Below are 14,930 nucleotides of genomic sequence, written 5' to 3'. Positions count from 1 at the left end.
TTTATAATTTACCTACTCGACAACGAGTAGGAATTAAGCTTGGGGATGCTTGATACGTCTCCAACGTATCTATAATTTTTTATTGTTCCATGCTATTATATTATCTATTTTGGATGTTTTATATGAATTAATATGCTATTTTATATTATTTTTTGGACTAACTTATTAACCTAGGGCCCAATGCCAGTTTTTGTTTTTTCCTTGTTTTGAGTTTTACAGAAAAGGAATACCAAACGAAGTCCAAACGGAATAAAACTTTACGATGATTTTTTTGGACCAAAGACATCCACAGAACAAGGATATGAAGTCAGAAGAGTCCCTAGGGCACCACAAGCCCTTAGGGCGCACCCTAGGGGGAGCCCCCTGGCTTGCCGTCCCCTTGGGAGTCCACTGACCTCCCTCTCAGCTCTATAAATCCTTAAATATTCCCAAACGACCAGAAGCATCCACCAAAATACTTTTACGCTGCCGTAATCTTCTGTTCCCTTGAGATCCCATCTTGGGGCCTTTTCCGGCATCCTGCCAGAGGGGGATTGGATCACGGATGGCATCTACATCAACTCTATTGCCCCTCCGATGAAGCATGAGTAGTTTACCAAAGACCTACAGGTCCATAGCTAGTAGCTAGATGGCTTCTTCTCTCTCTTTGATTTTCAATACCATGTTCTCCTCGATGTTCTTGGAGATCTATCCGATGTAATCTTCTTTTGCGGTGTGTTTGTCAAGATCGATGAATTGTGGATTTATGATCAGCTTATCTATGAATATTATTTGAATCTTCTCTGAATTCTTATATGCATGATTTAATATCTTTGTATTTCTCTTCGAATTATTGGTTTGGTTTGGCCAACTAGATTGGTTTTTCTTGTAATGGGAGAGGTGCTTAGTTTTGGGTTCAATCTTGCGTTGTCCTCATCCAGTGACAAAGTAGGGGTAGCGAGGCACGTATTTGTATTGTTGCCATCAAGGGTAAAAAGATGGAGTTTTCATCATATTGCTTGGGTTTATCCCTCTACATCATGTCATCTTGCTTAAGGCGTTACTCCGTTCTTTATTAACTTAATACTCTAGATGCATACTGGATACCGGTCGATGTGTGGAGTAATAGTAGTAGATGTAGGCAGGAGTCGGTCTACTTGACACGGGCATGATGCCTATATTCATAATCATTATCTTGGACATCGTCATAACTTTGCACTTTTCTATCAATTTCTTGACAGTAATTTGTTCGCCCACCGTATTATTTTCCTTCAAGTGAGAAGCCTCTAGTGAAACCTATGGCCCCCGGGTCTATTTTCCATTATATAATTTCATATCTATATACCAAAAATACCAAAAAATACCTTGCTGTTATTTAATTACTTCTATTTTGTTTTATGTTTTAGTAATCTTTTATATCTATCTCTATCAGATCTCACATTTGCAAGTGACCATGAAGGGATTGACAACCCCTTTTTCGAATCGGGTGCAAGTGTTTGATTGTTTGTGTAGGTGCATATTTTGGGGACTTGCTTGTATCTCCTACTGGATTGATACCTTGGTTCTTAACTGAGGGAAATACTTATCTCTACTTTGCTTCATCACCCTTTCCTCTTCAACAAAAAAACAAACGCAAGCTAAAGAAGTAGCAAGGCACATGTCGATGCGGCACATCGATAGGGAGACGTCACCATGCTACCTCATACATCTCTGATGTCTACTACACAACCTTCTTCTTGTAGATGTTGTTGGGCCTCCAAGTGCAGAGGTTTGTAGGACGGTAGCAAATTTCCCTCAAGTGGATGACCTAAGGTTTATCAATCCGTGGGAGGCGTAGGATGAAGATGGTCTCCCTCAAACAACCCTGCAACCAAATAACAGAGAGTCTCTTGTGTCCCCAACACACCCAATACAATGGTAAATTGTATAGGTGCACTAGTTCGGCGAAGAGATGGTAATACAAGTGTAATATGGATGGTAGATATAGGTTTTTTAATCTAAAAATATAAAAACAGCAAGGTAACTAATGATAAAAGTGAGTGGAAACGGTATTGCAATGCTAGGAAACAAGGCCTAGGGTTCATACTTTCACTAGTGCAAGTTCTCTCAACAATAATAACATAATTGGATCATATAACTATCCCTCAACATGCAACAAAGAGTCACTCCAAAGTCACTAATAGCGGAGAACAAACGAAGAGATTATTGTAGGGTACGAAACCACCTCAAAGTTATCCTTTCTGACCGATCTATTCAAGAGTCCGTAGTAAAATAACACGAAGCTATTCTTTCTGTTCGATCTATCATAGAGTTCGTACTAGAATAACACCTTAAGACACAAATCAACCAAAACCCTAATGTCACCTAGATACTCCAATGTCACCTCAAGTATCCACGGTATGATTATACGATATGCATCACACAATCTCAGATTCATCTATTCAACCAACACAAAGAACTTCAAAGAGTGCCCCAAAGTTTCTACCGGAGAGTCAAGATGAAAACGTGTGCCAACCCCTATGCATAAGTTCACAAGGTCACTGAACCCGCAAGTTGATCACCAAAACATACATCAAGTAGATCACGTGATATCCCATTGTCACCACAGATAAGCACATGCAAGACATACATCAAGTGTTCTCAAATCCATAAAGACTCAATCCGATAAGATAACTTCAAAGGGAAAACTCAATCCATTACAAGAGAGTAGAGGGGGAGAAACATCAAAAGATCCAACTATAATAGCAAAGCTCGCGATACATCAAGATCGTGCCGAATCAAGAACACGAGAGAGAGAGAGAGAGATCAAACACATAGCTACTGGTACATACCCTCAACCCCGAGGGTGAACTACTCCCTCCTCGTCATGGAGAGCGCCAGGATGATGAAGATGGCTACCGGTGAGGGATCCCCCCTCTGGCAGGGTGCCAGAACAGGGTCCCGATTGGTTTTTGGTGGCTACAGAGGCTTGCGGCTACGGAACTCCCAATCTAGGTTATGTTCTGGAGGTTTATGCATTTATAGGAATTTTTTGCGTAGGTCTCACGTCAGGGGGGTCTCCGAGCCGTCCACGAGATAGGGGGGCGCGCCCAAGGGGGTAGGGCATGCCCCCCACCCTCGTGGGCAGCCCGGGACTCTTCTGGCCGAACTCTTTTACTCCAGGGGCATCTTTTGGTCCATAAAAATCATCAAAAATTGGCACGTCAATTGGACTCCGTTTGGTATTCCTTTTCTGTAAAACTCAAAAACAAGGAAAAAACAGAAACTGGCACTGGGCTCTAGGTTAATAGGTTAGTCCCAAAAATCATATAAAATAGCATATAAATGCATATAAAACATCATAGATGGATAATATAATAGCATGGAACAATCAAAAATTATAGATACGTTGGAGACTGATACGTCTCCAACGTATCTATAATTTTTGATTGTTCCATGCTATTATATTATCTGTTTTGGATGTTTTATATGCATTAATATGCTATTGTATATGATTTTTTGCACTAACCTATTAATGTAGATCCCAGTGCCAGTTTATGTTTTTTCCTTGTTTTAGAGTTTCGCAGAAAAGGAATACCAAACGGAGTCCAAATGGAACAAAACTTTCGCGATGATTTTTCTTGGACCAGAAGACACCCAGGAGACTTGTAGTGCAAGTCAGAAGAGCCATGAGGCGGCCACAAGGGTTGAGGGCGCAGGGGGGTAGGGCGTCCCCAACCTTATGGGCCCCTCGGTGGCCTCCTGACCTAGATCTTCCTCCTATATATACTCTTATACCCCAAAAACTTCCAGCGGAGCCACGAAACCACTTTTCCACCGCCGCAACCTTATGTACCCGTGAGATCCCATCTAGGGACCTTTTCCGGCATCCTGCCAGAGGGGGATTTGATCATGGAGGGCTTCTGCATCAACATCATTGCCTCTCCGATGAAGCGTGAGTAGTTTACCTCAGACCTACGGGTCTTGATAACCCACAAGTATAGGGGATCAATTGTAGCCTCTTTCGATAAGTAAGAGTGTCGAACCCAACGAGGAGCTAAAGGTAAAACAAATATTCCCTCAAGTTCTATCGACCACCAATACAACTCTACGCACACTTGACGTTCGCTTTACCGGAAACAAGAATGAAACTAGAAGTACTTTGTAGGTGTTTTTGGGTAAGCTTGCAAGAAAGTAAAGAGCACAAAAATAAAACTAGGGGCTGTTTAGATAAAGACACAACTAAAGTAAATATAGAGAGTGTGGAAAAGTGGTGGTAGGAGTTGCGAAATTGTCCCTTAAGCAATTGACTAGTTTACTAGACCGATAGCAAGTTTTATGTGGGAGAGGCCACTGCTAGCATGTCATCCCTTACTTGGAATTCTATGCACTTATGATTGGAACTATTAGCAAGCATCCGCAACTACTAACGTTCATTAAGGTAAAACCTAACCATAGCATTAAGATATATGGATCCCCCTTCAATCCCGTATGCATCAATTTCTATGCTAGGTTGAAGCTTCTGTCACTCTTGCCCTCCAATACATAGTCCTATCAACATACAACTAACCCTATGGTGTGATCCACGCGCGCGCTCATATGATGGGCACCAAAGGACAGCAACATAACCACAAGAAAATTAAATCAATCATAGCAATTCATCAACCACCGATAGGACAACGAAAATCTACTCAGACATCATAGGATGGCAACACATCATTGGATAATAATATGAAGCATAAAGCACCATGTTCAAGTAGAGGGTACAGCGGGTTGCGGGAGAGTGGACCGCTGTAGATAGAGGGGGGAAGGTGATGGAGATGTTGGTGAAGATGGCGGAAGTGTTGGTGTAGATCGCGGTGATGATGATGGCCCCCGGCGGCGTTCCGGCGACACCGGAAGCGAGGGGGAGAGAGCCCCCCTCCTTCTTATTCTTCCTTGACCTTCTCCCTAGATGGGAGAAGGGTTTCCCCTCTGGTCCATGGTCTCCATGGCGTGGGAGGGGCGAGAGCCCCTCCGAGATTGGATCTGTCTCTCTGCTCTCTTTGTTTCCGTGTTCTATTTTCTGGCCCTTCACCGTTTCTTAAATTCCCGGAGATCCGTAACTCCGATTGGGCTGAATTTTGGACACGATATCTATCCGGATATTAGCTTTCTTGCGGCGAAAGAAGGGCTCCAACCGCCTTACGGGGTGGCCACGAGGGTCAGGGGCGCCCCCCCTACCTCGTGCCCCCCTCAGGCACTGTCTCGCGATGATTCCACTTCCCAAAATTCATAAATATTCCAAAATAAATCTCCGTCAGTTTTTATTCCGTTTGGACTCCATTTGTTATGGGTTTTCTGCGAAACAAAAAACATGCAACAAACAGGAACTGGCACTGGGCACTGGATCAATATGTTAGTCCCAAAAATAGTATAAAAAGTTGCCAAAAAGTATATGAAAGTTGTAGAATATTGGCATGGAGCAATAAAAAATTATAGATACGACGGAGACGTATCAGCATCCCCAAGCTTAATTCCTGCTCGTCCTCGAGTAGGTAAATGATAAAAAAGATAATTTTTGATGTGGAATGCTACCTAGCATAATCTTGATCATATGTCTAATCATGGCATGAATATTAAGACACGAGTGATTCAAAGCAATAATCTATCCTTTGACATAAAAACAATAATACTTCAAGCATACCAACCAAGCAATTATGTCTTATTGAAATAACATAGCCAAAGAAAGCTCATCCCTACAAAATCATATAGTCTGGCTATGCTCTATCTTCACCACACAAAATATTCACATCATGCACAACCCCGATGACAAGCCAAGCAATTGTTTCATACTTTTGACGTTTCTCAAACCTTTTCAACTTTCACGCAATACATGAGCATGAGCCATGGACATAGCACTATAGGTGGAATAGAATATGATGATGGAGGTTATGTGGAGAAGACAAAAAAGGAGAAAGTATCACATCAACTAGGCGTACCAACGGGCTATGGAGATGCCCATTAATAGATATCAATGTGAGGAGTAGGGATTGCCATGCAACGGATGCACTAGAGCTATAAGTATATGAAAGCTCAAACTAAAACTAAGTGGGTGTGCATCCAACTTTCTTTCTCATGAAGACCTAGGGCATTTGAGGAAGCCCATCGTTGGAATATACAAGCCAAGTTCTATAATGAAAATTCCCACTAGTATATGAAAGTGATAACTCAAGAGACTCTCTATATGAAGAACATGGTGCTATTTTGAAGCAAAAGTGTGGTAAAAGGATAGTAACATTGCCCCTTCTCTCTTTTTCTCTCATTTTTTTCTTTTTTTTTCTTTTTTTGGGCCTTCTCTTTTTTTTTTGCCTTTTTCTTTTTTTTTTTTTCGGAGTCTCATCCCAACTTGTGGGGGAATCATAGTCTCCATCATCCTTTCCTCACTGGGGCAATGCTCTAATAATGATGATCATCACACTTTTATTTACTTACAACTCAATATTACAACTCGATATATAGAACAAAGATATGACTCTATATGAATGCCTTCGGCGGTGTACCGGGATGTGCAATGATCTAGCATAGCAATGAAATCAAAAAACGGACAAGCCATGAAAACATCATGCTAGCTATCTTACGGTCATGCAAAGCAATATGACAATAAATGCTCAAGTCATGTATATGATGATGATGGAAGTTGCATGGCAATATATCTCGGGATGGCTATGGAAATGCCATAATAGGTAGGTATGGTGGCTGTTTTGAGGAAGATATAAGGAGGTTTATGTGTGATAGAGCGTATCGTATCACGGGGTTTGGATGCACCGGCGAAGTTTGCACCAACTCTCGAGGTGAGAAAGGGCAATGCACGGTACCGAAGAGGCTAGCAATGATGGAAGGGTGAGAGTGCGTATAATCCATGGACTCAACATTAGTCATAAAGAACTCACATACTTATTGCAAAAATCTATTAGTCATCGAAACAAAGTACTACGCACATGCTCCTAGGGGGATAGATTGGTAGGAAAAGACCATCGCTCGTCCCCGACCGCCACTCATAAGGAAGACAATCAATAAACACCTCATGCTCCGACTTCGTTACATAACGGTTCACCATACGTGCATGCTACGGGATTTGCAAACCTCAACACAAGTATCTCTCAATTTCACAATTACTCAACTAGCACGACTCTAATATCACCACTTTTACATCGCAAAACTATTGCAAGGAATCAAACATATCATATTCAGCGATCTACCAGTTTATGTAGGATTTTATGACTAACCATGTGAATGACCAGTTCCTGTCATCTCTCTAAATAGATATAAGTGAAGCAAGAGAGTTTAATTCTTTCTACAAAATATATGCCCACGCTCTAACAAATATAAGTGAAGCAAAAGAGCATTCTACAAATGGCAGTTGTCTATGTAAAGAGAAATAGGCAATGCAAGCTTCAATTGATATAAGTGAAGCACATGAAGCATTCTATAAAGCCATACTCAAAAGATATAAGTGAAGTGCAAAGAGCATTATGTAAATCAACCAAGGACTATCTCATACCAGCATGGTGCATAAAAGAAAAATGAAAACCTAAATGCAAAAGACGCTCCAAGATTTGCACATATCACATGAATGAAACGAATCCGAAAACATACCGATACTTGTTGAAGAAAGAGGGGATGCCTTCCCAGCATTCCCAAGCTTAGACGCTTGAGTCTCCTTGAATATTTACTTGGGGTGCCTCGGGCATCCCCAAGCTTGAGCTCTTGCCTCTCTTCCTTCTTCTCACATCGAAACCTTCTCGATCATCGAACACTTCATCCACACAAAACTTCAACAGAAAACTCCGTAAGATCCGTTAGTATAATAAAGCAAATCACTAATCTAAGTACTGTTGCAAACCAATTCATATTTTGTTTTGCATTGTGTCTACTGTAATATAACTTTTTCATGGCTTAATCCACTGATATAAATTGATAGTTTCATCAAAACAAGCAAACTATGCATCAAAAACTGAATCTGTCAAAAACATAACAGTCTGTAATAATCTAAACATTCACCATACTTCTGATACTTTAAAAATTCTTCCAAAATTAGGAAAAATAAAAAATTTGTACAGAAAGACATTGCAAGAAGAATCAGAACCATTTGACGTTCCAGTAAAAAATTAAAATTCGCGCACTACAGCCAAAGTTTCTTTCCTGCATCGCACAAACCAACAAGCATTGTAAACATCCTAAAGGCAAACCTTGGCACATTATTTTTATAATACAATGGAATTGTACAAGGGGATAATTATTTTTGTTGAAAATTTTCTGTAATCAAGATTCACAAAGTTTCCATGAGCATGAACAAAGTTCAAGGCTAGCTCCCACTTCAACAATGCTTGTCTCTCTCACTTTCACTTTCCTTTTTGAAAAAGTTTTGGGTTCCCCTCTTTATTTTTGTTGTTTTAAACTATATGAAAGCACTCAACAGAAATAAATGACTCTCTAAAACTTCCGGGTTGTCTCCCTGGCAACACTTTCTTTAAAGCCATTAAGCTAGGCATATAGTGCTCACAAGTAGTGAATCCACCCGGATCCCAAGGTATATCAAAGCCAATTTTAATTAGCAATGATTTGTAATTTAGTAGTGAGCACAAAGCAACATATATCATGTAATGACGAAGTCTAACTCTCTTCCTATGCATCGGCATGTCATAAAAGAACAATTCATGCACACATAGTAAAGGCCAATGCATAGTATAAACAATTTCTTGCAATTTTATCGTGTTGGAACATAGAGAGGTGGAGATATAGTTCCTCTCTCATAATAATTGCAAGTAGGAGCAGCAAGCACATGCATATTATATTCATCAAAATCATCATGTGCAATCGGTAAAAGGCAACCCATCAATATAATCCATAAGTGCAAACTTCTCCGATATAGTGTAGTTTGGAGAATTCAAAAAGATAATAGGACTATCATGCGTGGGTGCAATAGCAACAATTTCATGTTTAACATAAGGAACTACTATAGCAAGTTCATCTCCATAAGCATAATTCATATTGGCATCTTGGCCACAAGCATAGCAAGAATCATCAAAAAGGGATATTTCAAGAGAATCAATGGGATCATAACAATCATCATAGCAATCATCCTTTGGTAAGCACGAAGGGGAATTAAACAATGTATGGGTTGAAGAGTTACTCTAATTAGAAGGTGGGCACGGGTGATCAATCCGCTCTTCCTCCTTTTGTTCTTTGCTCTCCACCTCATCTTTTTCATCCAATGAGCTCACAGTTTCATCAATTTCTTCTTCCATAGGCTCCTGCAAAATATTAGTCTCTTCTTTGACAACGGAGTACTCCTCGATATATTGTTTAACATAGGCATTAGAAGCATAATTCTCATAACAATATTCAAGTATGGCAAAATTTTCAGATTTGTAAAGAGTAGCATCATACTTTTCAATCAAAGAAGCAATTTCAAAAGCACCCTTAAAAGCAACAAATTCTTCAATTTGTTGAACATCATAGTAACTATAAACACCCTTAGCATACTAAGATAAGAGCCCATTATCAATAAACTCACATTGGTAGGGAAGGTGTTTTTTAGGGTTTTCAGAACAACAAGTAAAATCATATTCCCAACATAAATTCCAAGCATAGCATTGTAAACATTGAGTTTGATCCCATAATAGTTTCCCTTTTTCAGATATACGGTGTCGCACATAACAAGCATTCTCATCTAAAGATTTGCCCTCAAGTAAGCTAGTTGGGGTTTCGGCACGAGCACAAAGGGATCGAAGATGATCCAAGTAAAAAGCTTCAGCAGTGTGATAGATTTTGAGTGGTTCTTCAGGCATTGGTTTAAGTAGGTACAACTAATTTTTTTGGTATTTTGCGTTTCTTACCCATAACTAAAGATAGAAAAAACTAAGAACAGCAAATAAAAATTACTTAGTGATAAAGCAAACAAGCACACACGAGAATATTCACCCCACGCTATTGCTCCCCGGCAACGGCGCCAGAAAAAGGTCTTGATAACCCACAAGTATAGGGGATCAATTGTAGCCTCTTTCGATAAGTAAGAGTGTCGAACCCAATAAGGAGCTAAAGGTAGAACAAATATTCCCTCAAGTTCTATCGACCACCGATACAACTCTACGCACACTTGACGTTCGCTTTACCGGAAACAAGAATGAAACTAGAAGTACTTTGTAGGTGTTTTTGGGTAAGCTTGCAAGAAAGTAAAGAGCACGAAAATAAAACTAGGGGCTGTTTAGATAAAGACACAAGTAAAGTAAATATAGCGAGTGTGGAAAAGTGTGGTAGGAGTTGCGAAATTGTCCCTTAAGCAATTGACTAGTTTACTAGACCGATAGCAAGTTTTATGTGGGAGAGGCCACTGCTAGCATGTCATCCCTTACTTGGAATTCTATGCACTTATGATTGGAACTATTAGCAAGCATCCACAACTACTAACGTTCAATAAGGTAAAACCCAACCATAGCATTAAGATATATTGGTCCCCCTTCAATCCTGTATGCATCAATTTCTATGCTAGGTTGAAGCTTCTGTCAATCTTGCCCTCCAATACATAGTCCTATCAACATACAACTAACCCTATGGTGTGATCCACGCATGCGCTCATATGATGGGCACCAAAGGACAGCAACATAACCACAAGCAAATTAAATAAATCATAGCAATTCATCAACCACCGATAGGACAACGAAAATCTACTCAGACATCATAGGATGGTAACACATCATTGGATAATAATATGAAGCATAAAGCACCATGTTCAAGTAGAGGGTACAGCGGGTTGCGGGAGAGTGGACCGCTATAGATAGAGGGGGGAAGGTGATGGAGATGTTGGTGAAGATGGCGGAAGTGTTGGTGTAGATCGCGGTGATGATGATGGCCCCCGGCGGCGTTCCGGCGCCACCGGAAGCGAGGGGGAGAGAGCCCCCCTGCTTCTTCTTCTTCCTTGACCTTCTCCCATCTAGTTTCCCCTCTGGTCCATGGTCTCCATGGCGTGGGAGGGGCGAGAGCCCCTCCGAGATTGGATCTGTCTCTCTGCTCTCTCTGTTTCCGTGTTCTGTTTTCTGGCTCTTCACCGTTTCTTAAATTCCCGAAGATCCGTAACTCCGATTGTGCTGAATTTTGGACACGATATATGTCTAGATATTTGCTTTCTTGCGGCGAAAGAAGGGCTCAAACCGCCTTACGGGGTGGCCACGAGGGTCAGGGGCGCGCCTGACACCCTGGGGCGCGCCCCCCTACCTCGTGCCCTCCTCGGGCACCGTCTCGCGATGATTCCACTTCCCAAAATTCATAAATATTCCAAAATAAATCTCCGTCAGTTTTTATTCCGTTTGGACTCCGTTTGGTATGGGTTTTCTGCGAAACAAAAAACATGCAACAAACAGGAACTGACACTGGGCACTGGATCAATATGTTAGTCCCAAAAATAGTATAAAAAGTTGCCAAAAAGTATATGAAAGTTGAATAATATTGGCATGGAACAATCAAAAATTATAGATACGACGGAGACGTATCAGGGTCCATAGCTAGTAGCTAGATGGCTTCTTCTCTCTCTTTGATTCTCAATACAAAGTTCTCCTTGATGTTCTTGGAGATCTATTCGATGTAATGCTCTTTTGCAGTGTGTTTGACGAGATCCGATGAATTGTGGATTTATGATCAGCTTATCTATGAATATTATTTGAATCTCCTCTGAATTATTTTATGCATGATTTGATATCTTTGCAAGTCTCTTCAAACTATCGATTTGATTTGGCCAACTAGATTGGTTTTTCTTGCAATGGGAGAAGTGCTTAGCTTTGGGTTCAATCTTGCGGTGCTCGGTCCTAGTGATAGAAGGGGAACCGACACATATTGTATTGTTTCCATCGAGGATAAAAAGATGGGGTTTTCATCATATTGTTTGAGTTAATTCCTCTACATCATGTCATCTTATTTAAGGCACTACTCCGTTCTTTATGAACTTAATACTCTAGATGCATGCTGGATAGCGGTTGATGTGTGGACTGTGGAGTAATAGTAGTAGATGCAGAATCGTTTCAGTCTACCTGATACGGACGTGATGCCTATATTCATGAGCATTGCCTTAGATATTGTCATAACTTTGCGCTTTTCTATCAATTGCTCGGCAGTAATTTTTCACCCACCATAATATTTTCTATCTTGAGAGAAGCCTCTAGTGAAACCTATGGCCATCGGGTCTATTTTCCATCATATAAGTTTCCGATCTACAATTCTAGTTTCCTATTTACTTTCTTTTGCAGTCTTTTACTTTCTGTTCCATAGACCAAAAATACCAAAAACATTACTTTACCGTTTATCCATCTCTATCAGATCTCACGTTGCAAATAACCGTGAATGATTGACAACCCCTTTATCGCATTGGGTGCAAGGTTGGTGTTTGTTTGTGCAGGTATTTGGTGGCTTGCGCATTGTCTCCTACTGGATTGATACCTCGGTTCTCAAAACCGAGGGAAATAACTATGCTACTTTGCTGCATCACCCTTTCCTCTTCAAGGGAAAAACCAACGCAAGCTCAAGAGGTAGCAAGAAGGATTTCTGGCGCCGTTGCTGGGGAGGCTATGTAAGCAGCACTAACACCCCGTCAACTAAGCTCTTTTCTGGTGCCGTTGCCGGGGAGATCTATGCCAAGCCAAGACATACCAAGTGCCCATCATAAACTCTCATCTCTCACATTACATTATTCGCCATTCGCCTCTCATTTTCCTCTCCCCCACTTCTAAAACAATTTTCGAAAAGATTTGCCTTTTCGTTTGCCTTGATGTCTTATTTGGCTCGTTTGCTCGGTTGCTTGGAATAATCGTGTATTTATTGCAAATCAGAGAACCTAAGATTTATGGATCCTCATCCGCTTGCTAATCTTTTTAAGAGATTCAATTATGATGAACCAATTGCTAGTGAGTTCTGTCCACTAGATTATCTTCATGAAGTTTTGCTTGAAATTCGTGAATCAAAAAGTTATGATGAAGTACTTTGTGAAGTGATTCACGAGATCTTTGAATAAAAAGCATGATTGCAATGATGTTATTATAAATTCTATTAATGTCAATTGTGCTAATAATTTGCAAAACACTAAGCTTGGGGATGCTAGTTTTGCTATGTCCACTACTTGTTGCAATGATCATAATTGGGGCGATTCTTCTTATGATCTTGAAAATTTATTTAAGCCCCATGATGAATATGAGATTGATAATAGTGTTTGCAATAATATTGAAAGTGGGTTTGGAAGATTGTCAACTTTAGATCCTACATATTTGGAGAATGTTCAATCTTATGATTTTTTTTTATAAAAGTGCATTTGGAGAGGTCATGACTTTAGATAATGTTTTTTTGAGAACTGATGACAGTGAAATTCTCTCACTGCCTTTTATATTAATAAGACAAAATTAAGGGGGGTTAGAGTGTCCAGCACTGTACAAGTTACATAGGGGGGTTAGATAAGAAGCCTAATACAAACAGAAGGTGAAATCAAAGAAAGTTAACTATTGATAGAATGTAAGGGCTCTGCTCTTGCTTTGATCGATGAACCAGCATGGCAAAGTCCTGCTTGAATCTGCTCCTCCAAGAATCAAATGAAGGTTGAATTCCGTGTTTATCATTCCTCTCCTTCCAGATCCCCCAAGCTGCCACTGCAAAAACTTCTAAGAACATCGGCCTTGTCCATCTGACCTTGCCCTCATGCAGCATTCTGAACCAGTCATTGTCATTTGGCCATTGTACCCCCAAAGCATCCTAGCATCTCTGACTGAAGGGGCAGGTGAAGAAGAGGTGAACAATATCTTCCTCAGGCGGGTGGTGGCAGAGTAGGCAGTTATAGTCATCATTTTGGACTCTGAAGTGTCTTCTCCGGAGCATATTTCTAGTGTTCAACCTGTCAGCCAACAGCAACCACAAAAACACCTTCCATTGCACTGCACATTTGGTTTTCCAGATCCACCCAAAAACCTCATCAACTTGTATCTGGCTAAAACAGCGGGCATAGTATTTTGAGGATCGAAACTCACCACCTTCCCAAACACAGGACCACACATCCTTGTCATCAGTCATTGAGGTATCCATATTAGTCCCAATGGACTGAATAGCATGGATAGAAGTAGGAGGTGGGGCAGCATCAGATACCTTGTCATGTCTCCCATCGCTAGGTGTGCCACCAATGGAGGGGCCAGGAAGAGATGGATCTCTCCTAGGCTTGACCTTGGACGTTGTAGCTCTCTTATCAATCATTGGAGGGACCCTGAACCCGTCGTATTTGTTTGAGCGGGCACTGCGACGAAGAAGAACAGTGTCCACATGAGCTGGCTCCTTGAGCATCATACGTCCGATCAGGCCCACAACACGATCCACACATTCAGGCACATCCAGACTCACTGGGGGGGGGCAGGCAGTGGTTCCTCCAGAACTGGCATCTCAGAGGTTGAATCATCCAACGAGGCAGACAGAACAAACACATTACCCATACTAAAAGCTAAACCGAAGATGCGTCCAAAAACATCAGTTTCCGGCCTCACTTGGGCGAGCAGAGCCATGCACACACGATCAAGCTGAAACTGAATAACAGTGAAAGGATTGAGTGGGAAACATGCTGAACTGGGAGACTCAGCAGGTAATATAGAGCAGGTATAGATCCTCTTGAGCATACCACCCATCCACGAAAGCAAATCACTGTCAATAGCAATGAACATAGCAGCTACAGAGCCTCCAGCTCTGACAAAAGCATGAATAGCAGAAGGAGCACCATTGATGAAACTGTCAGCCAAATCCTCCACATAAGAATATTCAGACCAAGCATCGGACAAATTGTCCACCAGGTTGTGCTCTTGTGGCACACCATCCATCAGAAACGGTCCATCGTACTCAAAGTAAGTTCTGAAGCTGAAACCTGTGTACGGAGGTGGTACCACTGTCCATGTACTCCATCCATTGGCTTGCACCTG

Source organism: Triticum urartu, chromosome 7, assembly GCF_003073215.2.
Source record: "Triticum urartu cultivar G1812 chromosome 7, Tu2.1, whole genome shotgun sequence".
Lineage (NCBI taxonomy): Eukaryota > Viridiplantae > Streptophyta > Magnoliopsida > Poales > Poaceae > Triticum > Triticum urartu.
Note: the sequence above shows the minus strand (reverse complement) of the source record.